The sequence below is a fragment of the Urocampus carinirostris genome, chromosome 3 (genome assembly GCF_059441175.1).
Source record: "Urocampus carinirostris isolate Australia breed hairy pipefish chromosome 3, RoL_Ucar_1.0, whole genome shotgun sequence".
Lineage (NCBI taxonomy): Eukaryota > Metazoa > Chordata > Actinopteri > Syngnathiformes > Syngnathidae > Urocampus > Urocampus carinirostris.
In genome coordinates this window covers 58662913-58687092 of record NC_142351.1, presented here as the reverse complement: position 1 = coordinate 58687092, position 24180 = coordinate 58662913, and the positions used below count along the sequence as shown (strand labels likewise).

The window sequence follows — 24180 nt, the reverse complement described above, 5'->3', positions numbered from 1 at the left end:
ATGCCCTCAAGGGTGGGCAGAGAGCAGCTGAGGATTTCCTGGACTGCGTTGATGACTCTCTGCAAGGTTTTTCTGTCAGCTGTCATGCTCTCAGACTATCACAGAGTCCTGCTGTGGGCCAGAATACTCTCCTCTTGTTCTCTGCTGAAGGACACCAGAAGCTTTGTTTCTTTCATGAAGTTGCTGCTGGGCCTTCCCAACCACAGCTCATGCATTTTATTTCAATGATACAGTAATCCCTCGATTATCGCAGTAAATGGGGACAAAAACCCTCCGTGAATAACGAAAATACGCAAGGTATCGTCGCACCTTCCTTAAAGCCCCCATAGGTCAAACTTACCTCAAGATGAGTTTCCTACGGACTGAGAGTACACAACTGCAACAAATTAACAACTAGAGATCTACACATAAAAACACAGAACACAGATTATCATTTAAATAAAATGTTTTAATTATCATTATACAAAAGTAAAACAGAATTGTAGAGCTTCTCCTTTTAGTGCGATAAAGCAATTTAAAGAGCGACTGGCTAGCTGCAGGCTGGCATCAGGTAACCTCGACTTGAGCCAGGTCTCTGTTATGATTAAAATACAAGATTCACAAACGTAATGATTTCCCATGAGTTGTAGCTCCATCCGTTTCATGGGTAATGGATCTGGCGTTGGTGAGATACAGGCTCGACAAGGGTGGTTTAAGAGATTGGTTAGCTCAGCCATAGCAATAGATTGGCCCTACAGCCTTGGTATTGCCTTCTCGCTAACACTGCCCCATTCGCCTCCTGGATCCAATAACGATCCACAGAGGACCCACTGGTGATCACCATTTCTTTGAGCTCTTTGACACTTCTCAGAGTCCGATTTCAATAATGAATTTCTTTGCAATGTAACAAACCACTAAAGTTGCAAGTTGTTGGTAAGCTTCCCATTTTTTTGGGTGGACACTGTAAAGTAAGCTACTCTTAGTTATTGTGTATTTCTCAGACTCCTATGTTACAAATTAACTTGCTATGAAATTAACTTTTTTAACCTGCTTTTCTATTTTTTAATAAACAAGTAGTCATTCACACATACACATAGTCACAGTCAAAGATCCACGTTTTTTAGTCTTTTTCCATTGTACATAGTGTAATGCGCATGCGTGACTCCATTGTATGTACTGCGCATGCGTGACTTTTCAATAAATGCAGCTACTGAAACTGGAAGTGGTCAGAGAGATCCGGTCAGCTGAACGGGCCACGTTGCTCCGGCTGGCGAATCGTTCTCCTACTGCAGTAGTCTGTTTAAACTTCAATTCCTGCCTCTGCCTGAATTATTTGGTCAGCCATGGGTTATATCTTTATAGACTCTACAGACACAGTGACTAGTTCACCTGTACCACTGTTTGACTGACAGCATACACCAGCCACTCACAGTCGCACACACAGACAGTCACACCCACCCAACATGCGAAGCCCTCCCTGACCCGCCTCTGTGATAGCATTTGGTGTGTGCTGTCTGCTCGGAACTCAATGCACCATACGTGTATATCAATGACGATAAAGAAAATTCAGCTCAAACGTGTGCGAAGCAGTACACCAGTAATAACTGAAACGCGAATGGTGACTGTGCTTTTTTTTGTTGTTGTTGCTTTATTTCTTAAAAATTGTAATAACAATAATGATAATAACTTACATACATTTACTAATGCATAAGGGAATTTTCTTCCCTGTGATGCGTTTATTCATGAATCCAACAAGACATGAGAGAAACCAGAAAACCCCTTGTGATTTTTCTACCCATTGCCAAGCTCCCCCACTTTCATCTTCTCCCAACCCCCTTCCAGTAGAAGATATCCCCTCAAGGCTTTGTTCAAAGGGCTTCAACAAATATATACCGTAGGTACTGTACATGAAACTGAAAGAGCAATAAAAGCGAGCGTGCTGTGAAAACGTCATTACTAAAATGTTCGTCCTCCTTCTGGTGTCATTCTTTGTCATTTTTCCAATCGGGCATCGCGCTTCTTTGAAGAAGCTCTGAGGTTGCCCTTCACTGATTTTGTCAAGGGAAAACCAAACGCCTGTTAGTTTCCTCGAGGATGAAAAAAAGGAATGTATCAATAGTGTGAATCATTCCCTTGGAGTCGAATTTGAGGATGTCAACCAAGGCACAAAGTGAAGCCACAACTTCAAAGTCAATCCCGCTTTGAATCGGCACGACACGGCACTTTCACAGATGTCTAGTCAAGTTCAGATTGTCCTCAAAAGTTCTCTTTAAAGTTATTTCCAATTATTAGACTTTGACAAAAGGCATAAAAGCTCAATTTCTCATAGAAAATAAAACTTTGTGACCTGAGCGAATATCACTGTAAATGAAGTTAGCCAATGAAGTTTTTTAAGCCCCAACTCTGCACCACTCTGCAATAAAATTGGCGAATCATACTATTTTTTCTTAATTTCTGGAAGTATTTTTTAGGTTTAGTGCAAGAAAACACCATCGCCCTGTTCAACACTTCTGATTAACGTAGGACATGAGCATTTAGGAGGTATTCCAGAGATTTTGTGCGTCTTCAACCTTTGAATTAGAGTCAAAACGTCACGATCTCTCTGTGATAGTCCAGAGAATCTTTCTGGTTGTTGTTCAGCCAACACAGACAACAAAGAGGTGTCATGAAATGAGTTTCAAAGGGTGAATTTTGAAATGATTTGCATGTTCTCCCCGTGTTTGCGTGGGCTTCCTTCGGGCACTCTGGTTTCCTCACACATTCCAAAAACATGCATGTTAGGTTAAATGGCGAGTCCGTGTGAATGAGCGAGTGAGTTGTCTGTCTCTGTGTGCCCTGCGACTGGCTGGCAACCAGTTTAGGGCGTCTTCTGCCCACTGCCCGGAGATGGCTGGGATGGGCTCCAGCACCCCCCGACCCAACTGAGGATAAGCGGTGCAAATAATGGATGGATGGATGGATGAATAGCATGCTTGTCAACCCAAATGATTTAATTGTAGTTTATCTATTCCAATACAATTGCATTCAGAAACAAATACAATTTTCATTTAACATGCGATTTTTTTGCCCAGTTTAAGTGAAAAGATACATTTACAAAATCTGGTGTTCTCAACATTTTACCTTTGTGTTAATTGATTCCTCTCCATGGTTACAGTACTTATATGGTTACAGTTATACCTTTACTTTTACACACAGCATTTAAGAAAATCAGGCAAAATAACACAAAAAAATATTATTGGGGAGGGAAATTATATTTTTAGCTTAATATGTACACATTTTAGTCGCTCACAGTTAAGAGGTATGGAACCATTCCTTTGAGGTTTTTATGGCATGATATTCAGGTCTCAAATAACCAACAGAAAAATGGCTGTAAAAGCTATAGGTGCAAAGTTAAAAAGGCTGACATCTACTTTTATACTGGCAGGACGGTCCATGAGTAAAAACCAAACCTACACCTTGAGAAAAACAAAACATAGATTACAGTGGTAGTGGAAGTTTCTGCTGCTTGGGGAACCGTCTTTATAATCATTCATAACAAGTACTGATTTGGTTATCATTCAAGACTGCTTCTGGCTAAGAAATAAAACACAAATAATGGGAAATTTATACAATAACGACTTAAGAAATCATTAAGTCAAAAAAACGCAGCTAAACAGATCAATACATGAACTTATAAACAACTAAAATAATAAAGTAGTTATTAAGGAAGAAACCTTACAATCAGGATTATATTTGCAGTGACAAATTTCAATACCCAATTTAGATAGATAGATAGATAGATAGATAGATAGATAGATAGATAGATAGATAGATAGATAGATAGATAGATAGATAGATAGATAGATAGATAGATAGATAGATAGATAGATAGATAGATAGATAGATAGATAGATAGATAGATAGATAGATAGATAGATAGATAGATAGATAGATAGATAAGATAGATAGATAGATACTTTATTCATCCCCGAAGGGAAATTCACATTTCCAGCAGCATCAATGAGCTGAGAACAGTACAATAATAAAGCCAAAAGGATGCAATATACAAATACCCAGTGTGACGTGCAAATGCCCACTGTAGCGTGTTGTATAGAGTAACTAAATAGTGCTACACAGAATACATATTGCAGTAAGATTCGGTAATATCCAATGTAGGTGGTGTGGTTTAATGTGGGCCTTTACTCTGCCGGGTGGAGTTAAAGAGCCTCATGGCATGAGGAAGAAAAGATCTCTTCAGTCTGTCCGTAGTACAAGACAGTGACAGCAGTCTGTCGCTGAAACTGCTCTTCTGTCTGGAGATAATGCTGTGTAGTGGATGCGATGGATTGTCCATGATTGACCTCAGCTTTTTCAGTGCTCGTCTCTCAGCTACTGTTGTTAGGCTGTCCAGCTCTTTGCCCACAACAGAGCTCGCTTTCCTAGCCAGTTTATTGAGACGAGAGGCATCCTTCTTCTTGACGCTGCCTCCCCAACACGCTGCCGCATAGAAGAGGGCGCTTGCCACTACTGTCTCGTAGAATATTTTCAGGAGCTTTTTGCAGATGTTGAAGGAGGCCAGCCTTCTGAGGAAGTAAAGTCGGCTTTGCCCTTTCCTACATAGAGCTTCTGTGTTGGCAGACCAGTCCAGTTTGTTGTCCAGCTGCACACCCAGGTATTTGTAGGTCTGGACAAATTCTACACATTCTCCCTTGATGGTTACAGGAACCGGGTGAGTTCTGGTTCTCCTGAAGTCCACCACCATCTCTCTGGTCTTGGTGGTGTTTAGGTGCAGGTGGTTTGCGTCGCTCCATCGGACAAAGTCCTGAATCAATTTCCTGACCAGTAATACAAAATCCTTCAAACCGACATTTTAAACATTACACCCAGTTGGGTCATTGTGTCATGTGAATCCACCACCACAACACAAGATTTGTTGATTTGTTTGTGATTTTATTGTTACTTTGCTTCATGTATTTTCCGGTTCTTGTATTGTTCTTCATTTCTGGTTTGGACATTTCCTTGCTTAAGTGAATGCTGTTTGTTTGCCACTTGGTATCTTCTTTTGTTATTGAATGTAATACATCTTCTTGAGCACCCCTGCCTCCAGTTACTGCTTCCCCAACATGGGTCCATTACCCCAAAAACAAACTGATCCGACCACCAAAGGACCCACGAGAAGGCTCCCACATCCCTGCCTCAGCTGCGGCTTTTGGATTCCTGTCGAGGACGCAAGGGGAAGACTCTTAGGCCGCCCCCTAGTTTCCTGTTCTAGCAGTAAGGAGCAACAACCTTCAGCCATTTCGCTCCCATCGCTGCAGTGAAAAAAATAATTATATTTTTGGGGATGACGGGGGCGTTTGGTATCCTTGACGGGTAAGTTATGTTCGGGTCTGACATACCTTCTCCAACCAAACGGCCCCAAACGGGGTTTGAAGAAGTAACTCACCTAGGAGGCTCCAACGACACCCTTGCGGCAGTCGATGTTGTCACAAGGCATTTAAAAGCAGGCGGCAAAGTTCGCCTTGTTTTATTTTCCTGGGCCCAGAAGAGCTGAGTGCTTTGTGGCCTGAGCTCGCTCGCCCACCGATTCTCTCTCTCTCTCTCTCTCTCTCTATCTCTCCCTCTCTCAGTCTCTCTCTCTCCCTCTCTCTCTCAGTCTCTCTCTCTGAGTCTCCCTCTCTCTCCCCCTCTCTCTTTCTGTCTCTCTCTCTCTCTCCCTCTCTCTCTCTCTCTCTCTCTCTCTCTCTCTCTCTTTCTCTCTCTCTCTCCCCCTCTTTCTCTCTTTCTCTCTCTCTTTCTCTCTCTCTCTTGCTCTCCCTCTCTCTCTTTCTCTCTCTCTCTCTCTCTCTTTTCTTCCCTCACTTGACACCCAGGCTGGAGACTCACAAAGGAGAGAGAGTCCCAATTTGCCTGAATCAATCCATATTCTCTTGAGTTAACCTTGGGTCATTTGATTCGAACATGCCATCAAAAATCTCTGCTCATTTGCCTGGTTGAATATATATTTGAACTTTCACAGTTTACCCATCATTTTTTTCCAACGCCGCAGAAAAGCCCCTACCTTCTAAATGTTACACTTTTACGTATGAAATGTGCTTAATTCGTCTTGTTGAAATGTTTGTTCATTAATTTCTTGTGTAAATTAATTGTAATTTGTTCGTTTAAGCAATGCTGCCTCTACAAGTTTTGAGAACTTGAGACAAATAAAAAAACGATATTGATCCAAAAATCTATCTCTAGTGGTCGACCTCTGGCATCTTGGGTTTGTTAAATCTATAATTGCAGAGTAGACATTGAATGCCCACAAATTTTATTGTAAATGGAATGAAACTAAAAAGTAAGGAACATCTCCTACACTAGCCATGTCAATATTTTTTTTAATTACAATTCTATGCTCAGCAATCAACACCTAATATGTTTGAATTTAGTTGTTTGTTAATTTTGATGTAGTTTGGAGTGTAAAAAGAAATATCACAGAGGGAAACCACTGCCCAAAATTTGAGAAGCACATTTTAATGTTATCTGAAAATATTTATCTTAAAAACTATATGCACACACTTTTCATAAGGCTATGCCTTCGAGGATGGTTTCAATATCAGACAAATGGTTGGACTGGCTTAACTGGGGCTCCATAAGTTTCTGATGATATTTTTGAAACTATCCTGGCGGTAGAAGTATTTGTCAAGCCTATTCCTGAATTTTGAAGTGAATTAAGTGGATTGAATGCCATTAAGTAATCGCAAATATTTATCTATGTATATTAAAAACTTAACCTTAATAGCAGAAAAAAAACAATATTTGCGAAGTGATATCAAGTTTATAGGATTTACTGAATGTGTGTAATATTTTCTTCAACAAAAGTAGACAGGTTCTTACATTAGGGCATTTTGATGTTTTATTGATTTTAATAACTTTAGCACTAATTATGGGAACACTCATTTTGTTTGGTAAGCTCATTGACCCTTAATCTGAGTGGCAAGCTGAGAAAAATCTCGGAGAAGCAGAGTTTGAGAGGATGGTAAGAACAATCAAACTCAACACACAGACCAGCAGAGAAAACCTACAACAGGAACATGTTGCAGATAGTTTAGCTGTGCATCATTCAACTCAATTCAAAACACTTTGACAAGGAGATACTGTATGGTAGAGTAATGCAGAAAAAGCCTTTTCGGTTCATGTGCCCCGAACAGATTCAGTTGAGGTATGCCGAAGCATGTTTGGACAAGCCAGCTGGAAAATGGTGCTGTGGACTGATGAAAAGAAAATGGATTTATTTCAACATAACAAGGAGCGGTATGCATGCTGGAAGAAGAACACAGCATTCCAAGAAAAACACTTGCTACCCACAGTCAAATTTGATGGTGGTTCCATCATGTTTTGGGGCTGTGTTGTCCAAGCTTGTTAAAGTTAAAGGTCACATGGACTCCAGTCAGTATCAGATGATAATTAAGAACAATGGTCAAGAATCAAAGACAAAGTTAAGGTTGCGCTGAGGCTGGACATTTCAACAGGTCAACAACCCTAATGACTGCAGATGTTCTACTAAGACACTCATGCAGAAGACAAAGTACAATAATCTGTAGGGGCAATTTTAGTCCCCACACCTGGCTACTGTGGAATATATGAGGTGTGATTGACAAAAGGCTGTCCATTAGATGTGAGATTGGGCCTAAAAATTCCAGCCTAACCCGACCCGTCCAGCGGATTCGAAAGCCTACCAGAGCCCGGCAGATTAACTTGATTTTTGGGACTGAGCCAGGTGTAAACACGTTGCTGCACTTCGGCTAAAGTAGACACAGCGGCAATGTGCAACTTCGGGTTTACTTTGGGCTCGGTCTCTCAAATCAAGTGTGCACTTTAGTGCCGTAGTATTCGCAGCCCTAAAGTGCAGCTCCGAAGTGTGTTACTCAAGTAAAAGTAATGTTCAGTATACTACTCAAGTTCAAGTAAAAAAGTCCAAATAATTACCTGATTAAGGGCCCGGTCACACAGCCTTTTGCGTCTGTATCGCGTGTAAAATTTTGCGATTTTTTTTTTGCCCGTGGTTGGCCGCGGTAGAAAATGCGCAAAATTGGCCAACCCGCTGTTCATCCGTGGTATGCCAGCAAAACAGACGCCGGCGACTGTTCCGCCTCCTCATCGCGTCAGTTCCACGTCCTTTCCGCGTGTGGACCACGGGTATAAAAGCTGCCGAGCCGGGCTGTAGAAATCATTACCGCTCAAAACACAGTCCCGTGAAGATAAAGATTTCAAGCTATGGCACAGAAGAAGAAGCCAATATGTAATCATTGTAATAGTTTTTCATTTTTATTTTATTATCTTGTTATGAAATTAAAAGAAATGTCAAGAAATAAAAATGGATTAAGACGAGGTCACTACGGTGACGGGGATCCATGTTCACCCCTTGACGTCTCGAGCACAACTGACGTGTGCTGTATACACGCGGAGAAAGGCGTTTGGCCGTCACTCGCGTTACACACGCTAATTCACACGATAACGCCGCGATACAGGCACAGAACAAACGTGCCATGACCGTGCTCCACCCGCGATTACCCGCTAAAATTCCGCGTCCTACCCGCGTGTAACCACGCCCTGGCCGCGGCCGTAGCACGTCGTTCCGCGTCTGTACCGCGTCATATCCGCGTGTGTACCACGTGTGCCGCCCGCGGATACCCGTGGTCTAAAGTTTTGAGCAGCGCAAAACTTTTTCGCGCGGCCGACCGCGTGTGAATTTCTTGCCGCGTGTAAAGCACGGCTGTATCTCGTCTGTATCGCGATCTCAAAGCGTCCAACAGCGTCTGCTTCACGGGCAGAAATTTCTGGTCGTGATTCAGCCGCGATACAGATGCAAACGGCTGTGTGACCGGGCCCTAAAAGAAAGTGCGGTGAGTGTACATGCCTTGCAGATCGTCCACAGAAGAAGAAAAAAAACGAGAGAAGCCTGCCCGACTTAATGAAACGGATGGCTTTGCCCGAAAACATTGAGGAAACACATCCTGATATTATTTGCTTTTTAAAAAAGTCACAGGCATGCTGTTTAAGGCGTTGCATAATATACAATTTTTAAAAACATAGCACCAGGGTGCCATTGCAGAAGTTTAAAGAATCTTAAGCTTCCTTCCATAAAATATATACAATTTAACAGCAATGTTCCCATGTTCCTCAATAATCGTTTCATAATTAAATCTGGAATCACTGACTAAACTTAATTGTGAGCCTCTTTTTTATGCGAGTATAGCCCAATAACGAGTCGAGCCCATGTTAGAGCCTTTTTTCCACTATACACAAGTTTAAAATCCCTGGTTTGGATGCTGAAAAAGGAGGACCTATTTAATATTGATGCCTTTTTTGTTTGGGTGCCCAAATGTATGCACCTACTAACTTTTGTTTAAATAAGCATTACATATGTTCTCCTATAAATGGAATTTCACTTCTCAAATATAACAATGTTTGTCTGCGAGATAAGTATAACTGAAATTGCTGAGCTGAACAACAGTTGATGAATACAAATGAAAGCCAAACAAAAGTCCATCTAAGCTTTCCCTGGCCGCACATTTGACTGAACAAACTTTAACGCTTGGGTTTGAGGGGCTCAGTAAAACTGTGTAATTGAATGGCATTGGCCCGCTATAATCTATCAAACACACAAGTTGTAACCAGACGTGAGTAGAGCAGACAAAAAATATATTTAAGTAAAAGTACTGTTGCTTCAGAATAATATGACTCAAGTTGAAGTAAATAGTAGTCATCCAAATAATTACTTGAGTAAAAGTAAAAAGTTACTTGATGAAAAAATACTACTCAAGTACTGTAGCAATGGGTAATTCATTTATTTATTTTAAAGAACCATTCAATCAGATCATCAAAGTCAAAGCGTATCTTAACGAACAATACATTACATTTAACTTAAAAATGGATTAAAATAAACAAGGTTAATTCAAATACTTAAATAAACAATAAAATGATATCAGTAATATGAGAACACTCCCTTGTATGTAAAGCATCAAAGTTTAACTTTGTAACTATATAAACGAATTACAGAATGTTTAATTGTTTTGATAAAATACAAAAATAAAACATAATAAGAAATCCAATTTTTATGTCACTTTTATTTTTAGGATTGGAAAAAACAACAACAAAATACGTAACAAAAAGAGTGCAATAAAACACATCATGCATTTATTGAGAAGGTAAAGTGAATTAAATAACATGAATACAGTTTAAGTTTAATTTCTGTGCAGTCACTTTTCTCTTTTTACTTTTGGGGGTCTATGGCGGATCAAACACACGCAGGTTTGCTACCTGCCTGGCTTGTAACGCTGCTTCCTTAAAAGGGTATGGGCTTCGGTTTGACAACTTTGCGATCACACATGGGACAGGGAACTCACAGAAGAAAGCAAACAAATACGAAATGTGCATATTTACATGGAAGTAATGGATTTAATGCAGCATAATGTAGCAGAGTAAGGGAACAGTTTGTTCTTCGCAAATTTACTCAAGTAAAAGTATAAAATTTCCCAAGAAAATGTAATGGATTAAATGTAACGCGTTACTATCCACCTCTGGACATAACCAGTATTTACAGAACTGTGCTTGCAGATCAACTAATTTAAATTTGAGGAGCAGCAAGGAATTAAGTGTGAATCAGATTCACTATTTGCATAATTAATTGCACATCTTGGATTCATTCCATTACCATCAAGACCGAGGCAGCTGAGCCACAAGGGCGCCTTAAACCTTTTTCTCAGGCGGATTTCAAGCCTTCTATAGGGTCCAATGCGCAGAGTTGTAACTGTAAATTGGCAATAAAGGTCATAATAACCTCAAAGTGCTTTCGGGAATCTTTGCCAGTGGTGGTCAGAAGGAAGGAGCAATAAATTGTACCTTACGTTCTCGTGTCAAATCAAATTCTGGTAAATATAAATCTGATGCTGTGCAGCCGAGCTACAAACAATGCAGGACTCAAGTTGCAACTAAGTGCTTTATATTTCAATGGGAGTGCCGCCGTGAAAATATATTCAACGGAATCCAAGAATGTTATATGTAGGTTTTGCTTTCACTCGGTGATTATCCTCCGGCACGAATTGCTGACTGGAGACTTGGGTCATCGCTGTGAATGCTCAAGTGCGAGGCAGTCGGCACGATGGAGGGAATACAGCAAAGAAGATGAGAGAATCGTATTCAGACATTCCATAGGTGAAGTGAAATGCGTGATGCAGGAGGTGCTTATACAATAACTTTGGTTATAGCAGTGATTCTGAATACATTGTGTGATTGAAGCAATTTATAACACAACACGAACCTCAATTATTAGAATTGCCTTGCGGTTGATTACACCATACGGAACAATGTTTAAAACAGGATTGACAATTAGCACAAATATAATGTTGACAAAGCCAGTTTTCAAATTTTGAAAACCAGAACTGTTTGAAAAGTACTGATTAAGACGCAAACAATACCCGAACCTGGATGACATGCCTCTTCATATTGGATTCACTTCCTGTTTTTTGATTGTTACTGTGATTTAAAAATGATACATGGTGTCAAGTAATACCATCCCACCAAACCAGACATCTTTTGGACATAGACTTCTGGTCTGGTTCCCTTTAGACACGATCTAGTCCAAAAATGAGACACCTAGAATTAGGTTGTGTAAGCCCAACCAAACGTAGTCAAAAAATACTGTTTAACTTGTATTGTGTGATCGAAATTCCGCCCTCAAAAGTTCTTTTTTAAAAGGCGGTGTCCTTACAAAGTTGAATTTCTTTTCTCTATTAGGTACGCGTTAACATTGCCCAACTGAGTTCCAAAAATGTTTTTTTCCACCACGCCTATGTGCTTTTATCTTACTTTTAGTATTGTTGCTCTGGGACGTGCAACAAAAGGGGGCGAGGGTTGGGGGTTGGTGGTGGTCAGTAATTCCACACTAAACATCATGTTTTCTGTTAGTCTAGCATTAAAGCAGTGGAAGTAGGAAAAGTGCTGTTTCAATTACAGTCCAAACACAAAACCGAACCCCCCCAAAACGATATCAAGACGAATTAATTCAAGTGTGTCTAAGCCATGCACAATCTGAGGGATAAGCTGACTAAGGCTGCTATATTAGGAGAATGTGGCAGAGCAACAAAGTTTCAAATTCTGGACAGCCTCTTAAAAGTCCCAATGTGTAGTATTTGACCACTTAATGGCATTGTGTTGTCTGGTATTTGGGATTGCCAGTGATACATGGCACAGCGTAGTGGCAGATGCCTGATAAACATGGCGCTGAATTAAAGAGGGAGTCCACCGGGTAAAGAAAATAAAAATGTTTCGATTTTTACAATTTTTTTATAAATTTGAGCATTGGTATAACAGTTCATGTATTTTTTTCCCAATATATATTTTTTTACTGGATACAAGATTTTTGTACCACTCAGAGGCAGTAATTATCACATACTGTCTCTTTAAATTCCGTCTTTTTCTCGACTTTTTTTTTTTTTAACAAAGATATAATTTGAAAAGAGCCTTGTGATGTTTTGAAGATCTTGTCAACCTGTTTGTGCTGGGTGGGATACACTATTTCATATACTATTTTATAAATCAGTTACTCTTTTATCATCACCTATGAAGAGAAAATTAAAAAAAGATGATTGTAGCGGTGGCGTAGCATAGAACAAAGCTGACTCGTGGTATGGTACACAAATTATTAGAGATTGTATTAGTTCAGTATAAAAAGACTGTAGAACAGCATTGAGTGTGTTGAAAATGTTGACATGCTTCTGTATCTGTGCAAATCACTCCTTTTGTCAAAATAATACCCGATTTAGCAAGATGTAGATCTACTAGATGTTTTTCTCATCCACTTTTAAACTGAATGTACTAATCCAAAGCCAGAAGTAATCACAGAAACAAACCAATATGCATGCATTTGCAGAATAATTTTGTCATCAATGGCTAAAAAGTTATCCTTTAATGAAATAAAATAACTTTTATTAAAGTTAGGTGAAATAATTGTTTTATTAATGAGACAGGGTGTATTATTTGACCACTAGATTTCATTGTAAGCACAAATAAGGATACAGACTACGGAGACTCAAAGTAACCCAAAATATTTTTGTTTCATTCATTTTTGTCTTCATTTTGGTCCACAGCCTTTCATGAGGTTTTTTTGGGCTTCAATATGGCGAACAAATATGTCAGCTCCCACCTAGGTGAGGCAAAAGTTATGTAAAACCTGCACTTTTGTCAAACCTATATTTTAAAAGATGCATGATTATAGGATAGTTAGTACAGGTAATTTTGCTTAATATTTAAATCACTACCGTTTTTTCAACATTTTTTTTACCAATAGAAGTCACTAAATAAGGAGTCTCGCAGGCACAAGAAAGCCCCCTAAGAACAGCTGAGTAGCCCGCAGACAGGCCCTCAAAATAGCTCACTTGGTCATTGTGATTTTCCAGGAAATTTGATTTAGTGGTTGACTGAGCCCATTTTAACTCCATTTCTGTCATAGACCCCTTCAGGGTGGCGCGGAAGCACAATGAAGAAACAAGGATGAAAGCAACAATGGGTCATTTATTCGGTCCAGGATCGGTACACAAGTGAAACGGAAAAATCGCAGCAACTGTATCTTGATCACCAGAGGCAGTTGTCGAAGTCAAGGGGCAGGCAAGGTGTTGGTGATCCGGTAAACTCATGTTGGCTTAAGCAACAGTCCAAATGTTCAGCAGGTAGAATTTGTTGGTCGGGAAAAGAGGAAAGGGTTCGGTACACTGTAAACTAAACAAGAGGAGCGAGTAAAATAAACTTGACAACCAGATAGTGACAATTTCTAATAATAAGAACACAATAACAACATGATAAGTTGTCATTTTAGAAATGCATATCAAACTGGTAGCCCTGCATGTCAGTCAGAACAATCAGTAACAAAAAGTACCAATAGTCATCTTTAAAAAGGTTTGTTACCCCCTCACTAAATAATACACTGTCATGAAACGGGTCGGGAAGCAGGAAGTAGGAACTCATTTACATTGACGTCCTCACACTAATTGAGAAAGAAAAGTTGTCCAAAACACAAACTGACCAGACCAAAAAACAAAATGGTTCAAACACAGGCAAAACTACAACTAGGCATTTCCAAAATTGAACAGAACTTGCAGGAATCTCTCAGAATGTTACACCGAAGTGCAACAAAGTCTAACAAGCACAACAAGTACAACCATGCATAAACAAGTTTTCAACAACGATCTGGCAAAGCATATTTAAAAAGTGCGCGTTTAAGTACCCACAGGAGTATTCAGAGAATGCGAGTCAGCCGGTGTCAAGGGGCGGTGTCAAGGGGCGGTGTCAAGGGGCGGTGTCAAGGGGCGGTGCCAGCTGGGAGCCATGGCAACCGTCCAGAACCTGACATACACACTGTCCTTTTTAAATGAAAATCATACTATTTTCTGAATATGATAAAACTGAAATATTTTAGCAACCAGTCATATAAAATATGATCAAAACATGTAGAGTGACAGGTATAGAAATGTGCAACATTTAAGCTCTCAAGAAAAGAACCACTTAATGTATCGCATGAAGTTATCTCATAATGACGACATCTTTAATCTAGGAGTAGGTTAAATGCATGTTGCTCCACAAACATTAATCATTGGCCGGTTATTACTTCTTGTGACACCATTCTCTGTTTGAAACAGTCACATGAATCGTTGCCCAGTGGCAATTCATTAAAGATGAGCAATAATCACGTGCGGCTCTTGGCTGTCAGCGCAGCAGCCTGACAAATAACATCAGCGAGTCGAGGGCGAATAATTCAGTGTTAATGATGTAACGAGGCTGCCCCCTCAAATATCCAGCTTTATTTCCCATCTCCGGAGTAACAAGCAGCCATTCACATGATTTGTTGAGGTGGAACGTGCAAGCTCTGAAACATTTCGGTTAGCTGAAAGGGAGTGAGACCGGTCTCGTAAGCACTTAGCGAATAAAAATAATATCTTAAAATGTAAAGTAGGACATACTACGTCACGGTTAACCCTCGCTTTGTCAGCTTGACGTTAATTACAGGAGTAAAATTACCAGTGACATTGGATTTATTAAGCATTTGATCTGGTTTCTTAACCTAAGGGCCCGGTCACACAGCCGTTTGGGCTGAATCACGGCCAGAAATTTCTGCCTGTGAGGCGGACGCTATTGGACGCTTTGAGATCGCCATACAGACGAGATACAGCAGTGCTCAACACGCGGTCGGAAATTCACGCGCGGTTGGCAGCGCGAATATATTTTGCGCTGCTCAATACTTTAGAGCACGGGTGCACAGCCTTTCACGGGCGTATCGAGGCTGAATCACAGCCAGAAATTTCTGGCTGTGATGCAGACGCTGTTGGGCGCTGTTGGACGCTTTGAGACCGCCATATAGACGAGATACAGCAGTGCTTTACTCGCGGTCGGAAATTCACACATGGTTGGCCGCGCGAAAAAGTTTTGAGCTGCTCAAAACTTTGAGCACGTGTTAACCGCGGGCGGCACACGGGTAATGACGCGGAAATGACGCGGAACGACGTGCTCTGGCCGCGGCCAGGGCGTGGTTACACATGGGTAGGACGGGAAATTTCAGCGGGTAATCGTGGGTGGAGCATAGTAATAGCATGTTCTGCGCCTGTATCGCGGTGTTATTACGTGAAATTAGCGTGTTACGCGTGTGACGGTCAAACGCCTTTCTCCGCGTATATACAGCGCAATTTGCCGAGCACACGTCAGTTGTGCTCGAGACGTCAAGGGGACGTAGGAGTCGGATTTGGGCACAACACCTGCTCGGGAGCTTTTGTACCCGTGGTCCACACGAGAAAATGACGCGGAAATGACGCGATGGGGAAGCGGAACGGCGTCTGTTTTGCGGGCATACCACCGATGAACAGCAGGTTGGCCAATTTTGCGCATTTCACATCGCGGGCAACCACGGGCAAAAAAAACCCGCAAAATTTTACTCGTGATACAGGCGCAAACGGCTGTGTGACCGGGCCCTAAAACTGAAAAGATATCTCAATTCTTTCCACTGTCATTGAATAAACTAATTGCTGATTTTCTGCAGCTTTTTTTTTTCTTTTACAACGGGAGAGTTGTATATTACGAAATAAAATGAGATGATCACGTCTTACCGGTTAAGATGGATTTTTAAAAAAAAAACGCATGGCCCTTTAAGCCAACACATGCACTCTTCCATTTCAGTGGATTTAAATATAATTGACTGGATTTCAACATGCATATATATTTCAGGATTCCAATTTAAATGGACGGATCGGATATGCGTAAAGGGCTCAATCCTTATAGGGAAAATGATCCTTCCAAATGTCAAAGTGAGGCGTCATTGTATCTGCCAGTACTCATATTAATAATGCTTGTCATGGAATAAGAATTAAAGTGAAAGCTGACGGATTATGTCGTGTAATGGGTCTTTTTACGGATGATAAACTTTGGGTGTCGAAAGATATTCCACAAAATAAATGCTCATCAGCCCACAACTTTCCAGTCGTTTGTCAATGTTGACAGTGTAACTTGTGTTCAATGTGACATATTATTTTTATTATAGTATTATCTCGATTAACAAAAAGATCAACAACACATGTGCCAAGCTCACTTACTAATGGTGCCTACATAATACCATCTTTTTTTCATTTAATGTTCATGTAATGTGGATTTTAAAGCTGAGTGTGAAATCAAATAATATTGAAAGAACCGTAAGAAAATATTGCTTTATTAATCTGATCATAATAGATAATCTTTTTGAGGTTTTCAGAAGGTTCATTTAAGTTCAGTAGACTATATGCATAATTTAAAAAAATGTAACACCGGGCTTCAGCCTGTTTTTTTATTTGGCTCTGTTCATTTGTGTTTGACTGTAGACTCTAGAGCATCAACTACATTTACAGCTAAGGTAAGGTGTCTTAAAAAATTGCTTTCATACACATAGCAAAATTCTGGGTAATAATGGCAAAGATGTTCATCATATTCTATTGTTTTTTGCATTTTCACTTCATTTCGAAAGCAGTTTGTCCAAGCTGCGCAACTTTCTGGCATTACATTGCCTAAAAATGTTGATTTTTTGGCGGAGCAAACCCCAGTTTCTCTTTGATTTACCATTTTTATTGATAAACTTTACTGTACATTGGTAAAGACCTATCTGTCTTGTGAAAAGAGGTCGGTTGTAATGATGATTAATACCCCTCTTCCTATTTATCTGTATGATCTCCTCTTTCTCTTCCCATAGTGGCCTTGCTGTCACAATGGGAAGTCATTTTTATTCTTGAATAAATTACTTAATGAAAAATTACATCAGACGTTCTGGCGCATTGGAATAGATATGCCATATATAAGTTAGAATGCAGTGATGCGCGTTGAGGTCTGTGTCTGGTGAGGCCTGATCTTGGTAGATTTGCAGTGGTCTGATACTCCTTCCATTTCAATATTTTTGCTTGCACAGTGCTCCTTTGGATGTTTAAAGCTTGGAAAATCTATTCGGATCCAAATCCAGCTTTAATCCTGCCTGGTGTGTTCCTTGTTCTTCGTGATGCTCTCTGCGCTTTAAACAGACCTCTGAGGCTATCACAGTGCAAGTGCATTTATACAGAGACTTGATTACACACAGGTGGATTCCATTTATCGTCGCTAGTCATTTAGATCAACATTGAATCATTCAGAGATCCTCACTGAACTTTTGGACAGTTTAGTGCACTGAAAGTAAAGGGGCTCAATAATTTTGCACACCCACTTTTTCGTTTTTTATTTTTTTATTTGTCAAACAAGTTTTAAATAGCCAATAAAGTGTGTTCCACTTCATGATAGTGTCCCACTTATGGTTGATGCTTCTCAAGAAATTACAGTTTTATATCTTTATGTTTGAAGTCTGAAATGTGGCAAAAGGTCACACAGTTCAAGGGGGCAAAGAGCTTCGAAAGCCACTGTAAGTATAAACACCTAAGTAATTACCTTTGTCAGATGGCAATGTATGTCACAAAAACTCAGCAATAGAAGACCCTATAATCAATTATCCAAATTTATGAAGTAGCGGAGTAACGTAGTAAAGCACACAGTAGTTACAACAATAGAGTCATTACAGTACTCATTACCGAGAAATGTAATTGCGTTCCAGGAATGTGTTCCTTTGTAATACGTTAGTACCAAGACTGCTAAAGATTGTTGGCTATGTTAACGTAAAATGTAAACTTGAAATATACCCTAAAACAGAGAAGGCTTATACATCTCTTCATTTTAGTTTCTTTTTCCTCAGGACAAAGATCAGCAACCCACGACTCAGAAGCATCATGTGGCTCTTTGGCACTGCGGAGTGGCTCCCTGGCCCTTTTACAAAAATGTTGATAAAATGAAAACAATGGAAGTGGGAAATACATTTGTCCTATAATATGGTTTATGTAGGAGGACAAACGTGCATCAGACTAATGGTTTACAATAATGGAATAATGTGTAGAATAAATATTAAATTTTAACTCTGGGTGTTACTATATAACGATGAGACGAGAGGGAAATCCGCTCCTTTTGTATTTTCTCTACCGTCTTTACTTATGAGGACAATGGCGCGCAAGCTCCTTCCTTTTTAAAGCAGCAGCGTCACAATTTAACACTGCCCTCCTAATTTAAATGCAGAAGTCACAGTAATCAGGTTAGAGTACAATGCTGTCATAAGCAATTTTGGTGGAAACATAGTAGCTGTTTTTGTGAGTAATTTCGGATTTTTGTCAGCGTATAATTTGAATCACACATAGGCTGCTTAAAGTACTGAAGGAGATGGGGGATGCTGCTTCTGCTTTGTTTTACCCTTGCACTGACTTGATTGACATCTGAGCCGAAATATAAACTAAACTCCTTTAATGTAATTTCATTTACTTCACCTTGTCCAAACGCTGCAGTTTTGTTTTTACAAATGGATGCTACATTTATTTCACTCTTTTTGTTACCCAAATAAGGTGGACGTTATGCACGTTCCATTTTGTTGTTTTTCGGAATCCTTAAAAGGAATCTCAAAAATGTGAATACTTGATTGCATTTCTTTAATTTTACGAAATAAGTGTAACATACTGTATTTCATTATTATAGTTTTAACGTTAAACTTCAATAGAGTAGTCATGTGGTGCATCATACTCTCCAGGATGTGCTGCATTGAACTTAGTCATTCAGGCTAATATTGCTAATATAGATACAAATGGCATGTGTTACCGGCGGCGCGGTGGTTAGCGCATGTGCGGCACAGTTCTGAGGTCATGGGTTCAAATCCAGCTACCGTCCTTCCTGTGCGGAGTTTGCATTTTCTCCCTGTGCTTGCGTGGGTTTCCTCCGGGCACTCCGGTTTCCTCCCACATTCCAAAAACATGTATGTCAGGTTAATTGGCCGGTCCAAATTGTCCCTAAGTGTGAATGAGTAAGCGAATTGTCTGTCCCTGTGTGCCCTGCGACTGGCTGGCAACCGTTCAGGGTGTCCCCTGCCCAATGCCCGAAGATGGCTGGGATGGGCTCCAGCACCCCCCGACCCTACTGAGGATAAGCGGTGCAGATAATGAATAGATGGATAGCACGTGTTTCATTCATTATAAGGCTCATATAAAGCTTTTAAATTGTTTTTTTGCTTTCTTGGTCCAATACGGCTCTGTCAACATTTTGGGTTGCTTAAAGACCCTGCAGCAAAAAAGAGAACAAACGAGCAGCGTAACTGCTCCCTGCGTGGTCACACTGACGCTGTGACCTCTTTGCTCAACAACAAGGCCATTACCTTTGAAGTACACATTTGTCAAATCCTTCACCGTGACCTGTAGTCGTCTGGCTGCGTTGCTGGTTTCTTCATTTATACCCGTGAGATCCTTCAAGCACGTTTCAACTCCGAGGCAGGCATGCACTGTGAGTCGCACCTGAGCTTGGCAAGACAATCTGCGTCAGGCCGTCAGAGGGAGAACGAAGGGCAAGCAGGTGGAGTTGACCATGCTGAAAAATGTCAGGAAGTAACTCTGGGACGTGATCTCAAGGCAAAGAAAAGCACGTTAAAATGTAAAGCAGGGGTTGGAAACCTTTTCGACCCAAAGAGCCGTGGTAGTAAAATCTTAAGATTAGGAGAAAAATCTTCCAACTTTTTAGCACATTTTATCTCACTGTGTGACTATAGATGGCTTGATAACATTTGTGAAGTAATAATAATGCCAGAGCATGTGTCCCATATCAACAAACACTCCCTTTTAAACTTGTCTCCCTTGGTTACTCAAGATCGTTGAGGCTCATTTTGACCTTCATTTTTTTTAATTAATGTTTTTAAAACAAGGGGAAAGCAGAGAACTTTTGTAAAAATGTCACAAACAAACTGCAAAACATTTTTTATAGATGAGTTTCCCTTCAGCGCAGTGGGCATGTGAGAAGGAGGGTGTGCAGAGATCCGCCCACACTTACATCTCACCCAATCAAATTGCTCTGTGTGTTCGGCTAGCGTTTTTGTGTGTTTACAATTGTTTTTGTTGGTTTTAATCATAAAGAGACTAAACAGTTACCATACATTATTTAAAGAGCTTCAATATAAAATATTCATTGGTGACGTACAGCCAAAACGGGGTCTGTTGGTGTGACACCTTGACTCTAAACTGTAATCCCAACTATGCCCTTTAGTTATTGGACCAAACATCTCGTTACAGCTGGTTATGCAAACACCAATCTTGACTTTGGGCCTATCAAGATTGGAGCCCGAAAGAGGAAATTTGAAAAGTATAATTTTATCTCCGAGCCTAATGTACTCATGAAAAGAGCCATATTTGGCTCATGAGCCATAAGTTCCCATACCATAATATTAAGTAACATACCATTTTGTGTCTGGCCGGGCAAAGCTCTTGCCAAACTTGTCATTTTGATAACTTGATTATGCTTTTGATCTCATTGCTCCAATTTAAAGAATACTTTCCACTTTTGCAAGATCTACTTATTGTCTGTCGCTTTAGCTGTTGGTCCTGTCCCTTGTTTACGTTTTATGACACCAAGCCCAAAATCAGTGTTAGTAATCACGAAAAATACCAATGTGTATAAAAAATATGGCTTGACAGGTATGTTGACGTAAATACAACACTTGGAAATGGTTGCGATTTTCGAGATTTTGTAAACAATGGCCAAAGACAATTTTTAATGAAATAACATAATTTTAACGTCAGGTGCCAAGGCACAACTAGGAAATTACCAACTTTATATTTGCAAAAAAAAAATAAAATAACTGCCATTGTTCAGTATCTTTGCATATTCCAGTGTCAGTCAGGTAACTGTAGCATTCATCCATGTCCTTTGGGGGCAGCAGACTACAATTTATTTTTAAATTTGTGCGTACTAATTATCTGCTCCTGAGGTAGTAAATGGAAATACATTAAAACAAACTTTTGTTTGATGATGTGCAGATCTAAATTATTATTTTATATTAACACAAAACTGAAAAAGTTAGTATTAAAAATGTTTGTCTTAATAATCTTTTGTCTTTTTTCCCCCCTATTTTTACACACCTGCGTGAGCTGCTACCTTATTGTGGTAAAGGAGTTTGTGTGTCTCAATGATCCTAGGAGCTATGTTGTCTGGGGGCTTAGAGGTCCTGGTAACAAACAGGTCCAAGGTGAGGGGCCAGATGAAGCACAGCTCATAGACCCCTTATGAAGAAAAAAAACTTTGGAACATAATTTGAATTGCCTGGACGCGGGTTACCTTGTCCTCCCTCTTGAGCCACGTCTGGGAGTGGGTCCTCTGGCGAGCGCCTGGTGGCCAGTTCCATTTAGGCACAGCCGGAAGGGACGACGTGGGTCCCTCTTTCTATGGGATCACCACCTTTGGGAGGGGCCTAAAGGGTCGGGTGCGCAGATTGGCAGTTTCAAAATTACAGAATAATCTCATCTCATTAGCTGCACCGCTTATCTTCAGTAGGGTCGCGGGGGTGCTGGAGCCCATCCCAGCAATCATCCGACAGTGGGCAGGGGACACCCTGAACTGGTTGCAGCAGAATAAATATTCACCAAAATAAATGACATGTTCTTTGTCCAGAACCACAGTGAAAACAAAAGATATAAAAAAAGTCAATTTAAGGTATCAAAAATAAACAACAACATAAAACTGGTGCCAGGAATCACTGTAATTCATTGATACTTGGTACTATGTAGGCTTTGACTCAAAAATAACACAGCTGTAGTTAAATTAAAATTTGTATTTCGGAATATGAACATGTTTAAATATTAGGGGCAAATAATTGAACAAAATGAAATAAAATCATATGGTTTGACGGGCCTGAGTGAAGCAAAAAATGAGTAAAACAACGAAATAACCAAAAGAAATGCTGACTCGCCTTCATTTGCTGATAAATTTGTAGCTTGAGATGAAGAATCAAGCGTGGCACTTTTTTGTTGTTGTAAACACAATGTGTTGTTATACCATACTACCTAAAGAGTTGCAGTCAATACCCATTTTTGTAAGGTTCTTCCGGAGCTTATTTCCAGGAGTGTGTCCAACTTCTTAATTTTGGTCATATGAGGTTGGGATTCCTTCAGTGCTGAACGCAAACCCGGTCCTTTTTTTCCTATGTTGGTTTCCCTGATATCTTACTGCCTTTTCAAAGTGCCTTCTCGGAACAAGGAACATTTACCGTGTGTTATCTGATTAACAGTTATCTCATTTTCCTGTGAGTGTACATGTATTTTTTTAACAAGGGTTTGAACCCAGAATCATCCTTCGTCATAATGTCCGATCACAATGCTTTAGTGGTTTCTAGACTCATGATGTAAACTTAGTTTTGGATACACCTCTAATAAAATGCATTTATTTGAACATCCCATTGAATGATTGAGTTATCTTTCACTCACAGCACTTTTGTGATTCAACATCGCTCTTAATGAAAGGCTAAATGACATCAGATTGAACACTGACTCTGGAAATCTGTCTATTGTCATCTTAATAAAAGTTTGATGTGGGTTCTTGATAAACAATTTACAAGGTCAACATCGTACTTAAGAGTGATTGCAAAACTTATAAAAGATCAAGGGCGAGGAACATTGTTTTGCGACCGTTGCCCATTTTAAATAGCCATTTTGTGGTTTCCGTCAAGACTCAAATTTTGCACCCTTAATTTAAAATCTTCCAAGTATTTTGACTGGCAACAGCATTCGGATTTTGGAACCAATCCAAACAAACTGTTTACTTGACCAGTGTTGTAGTATTGAAACGTGCCACTGTCACGTTTGTATAATTTCTTCATTTATAATTTCTTTACTCAATAGTGATCATACAGCTTCTCCTAATATTTCAGTTGTGGCCTTGGACATCATCATATCAGTCAACCCTTAGTAGATTCTATTTTTAGCAAAGATTCGTTGGAAATTAGCACTTTATCTTAAAGTTTTGGTTTCTATTTAGCCTCCAGACTGCCCTTTTCGTATAAGGAAGACAGTAAGCCAGCGCTTTTAGGAATATCTAAAGCTCATTTTCTTGTACATAATTTTTTGTAAATAAAACCTTTGAAGGATCTACTCATCTCTCCAGCCTTTATTTCGATAACCTACCTACTGCAACCCGGAATCAAATGAACACAAGGGGGAAAAAAGTTAAGGAGAGCGCACTGTTGGCTTTCTGAGTTTTTTTTTCTTTATACATTTAATGTCATCTTAAACACAACTGATTTTAAGTCAACGAACACACGAACGACACATCACTAATTCAGACTCGAGTCAAGGCCCAAGGGTAAAACTCACGGCGCACCATTGATAAGTGCACAATTCTTTGAGGCCCCAAAGAAAAAGAAAACATATCCTGGATGGAGAAATTACAGTTGCGCAGTAATCTGCACAAGTAACCCGATCAGTTGAATGGTCATACATGCATGAGTAATCCGAAAATGGACTAATCCAATATTTTTAATCAAGTCAAGTCAAGTCAAGTCATTTTTATTTGTATAGCCCTTAATCACAAATAGTCTCAAAGGGCTTCACAAGTTATTACATATAAGAAGTTTAGGTTATTCGTATACTATAGAGTAGAAGTGAGTTTTAAGCTCAGATTTAAACATTTACACTGAGGTTGCAGATCGGCTCTCAGGGGGAAGAGCATTCCACAGCACCGGTGCCCGGATGGAGAACGCTCTCGAACCAGCGGAACACTTCTTGGCTCTTGGGATCACCAGGAGACCGGCGCTCTCGGAACGAAGGCTTCGGGCCGGGACATAGGAGGAAATCAGATCTGAAA

General features: G+C 40.0%; 1 pseudogene; it reads right to left on the bottom strand.

The window, feature by feature from the left end:
• LOC148370264 (uncharacterized) overlaps positions 1-21727 on the bottom strand; it is a 38371-nt pseudogene extending 16644 nt beyond the window's left edge.
• Between the last annotated feature and the right edge of the window lie 2453 nt (positions 21728-24180).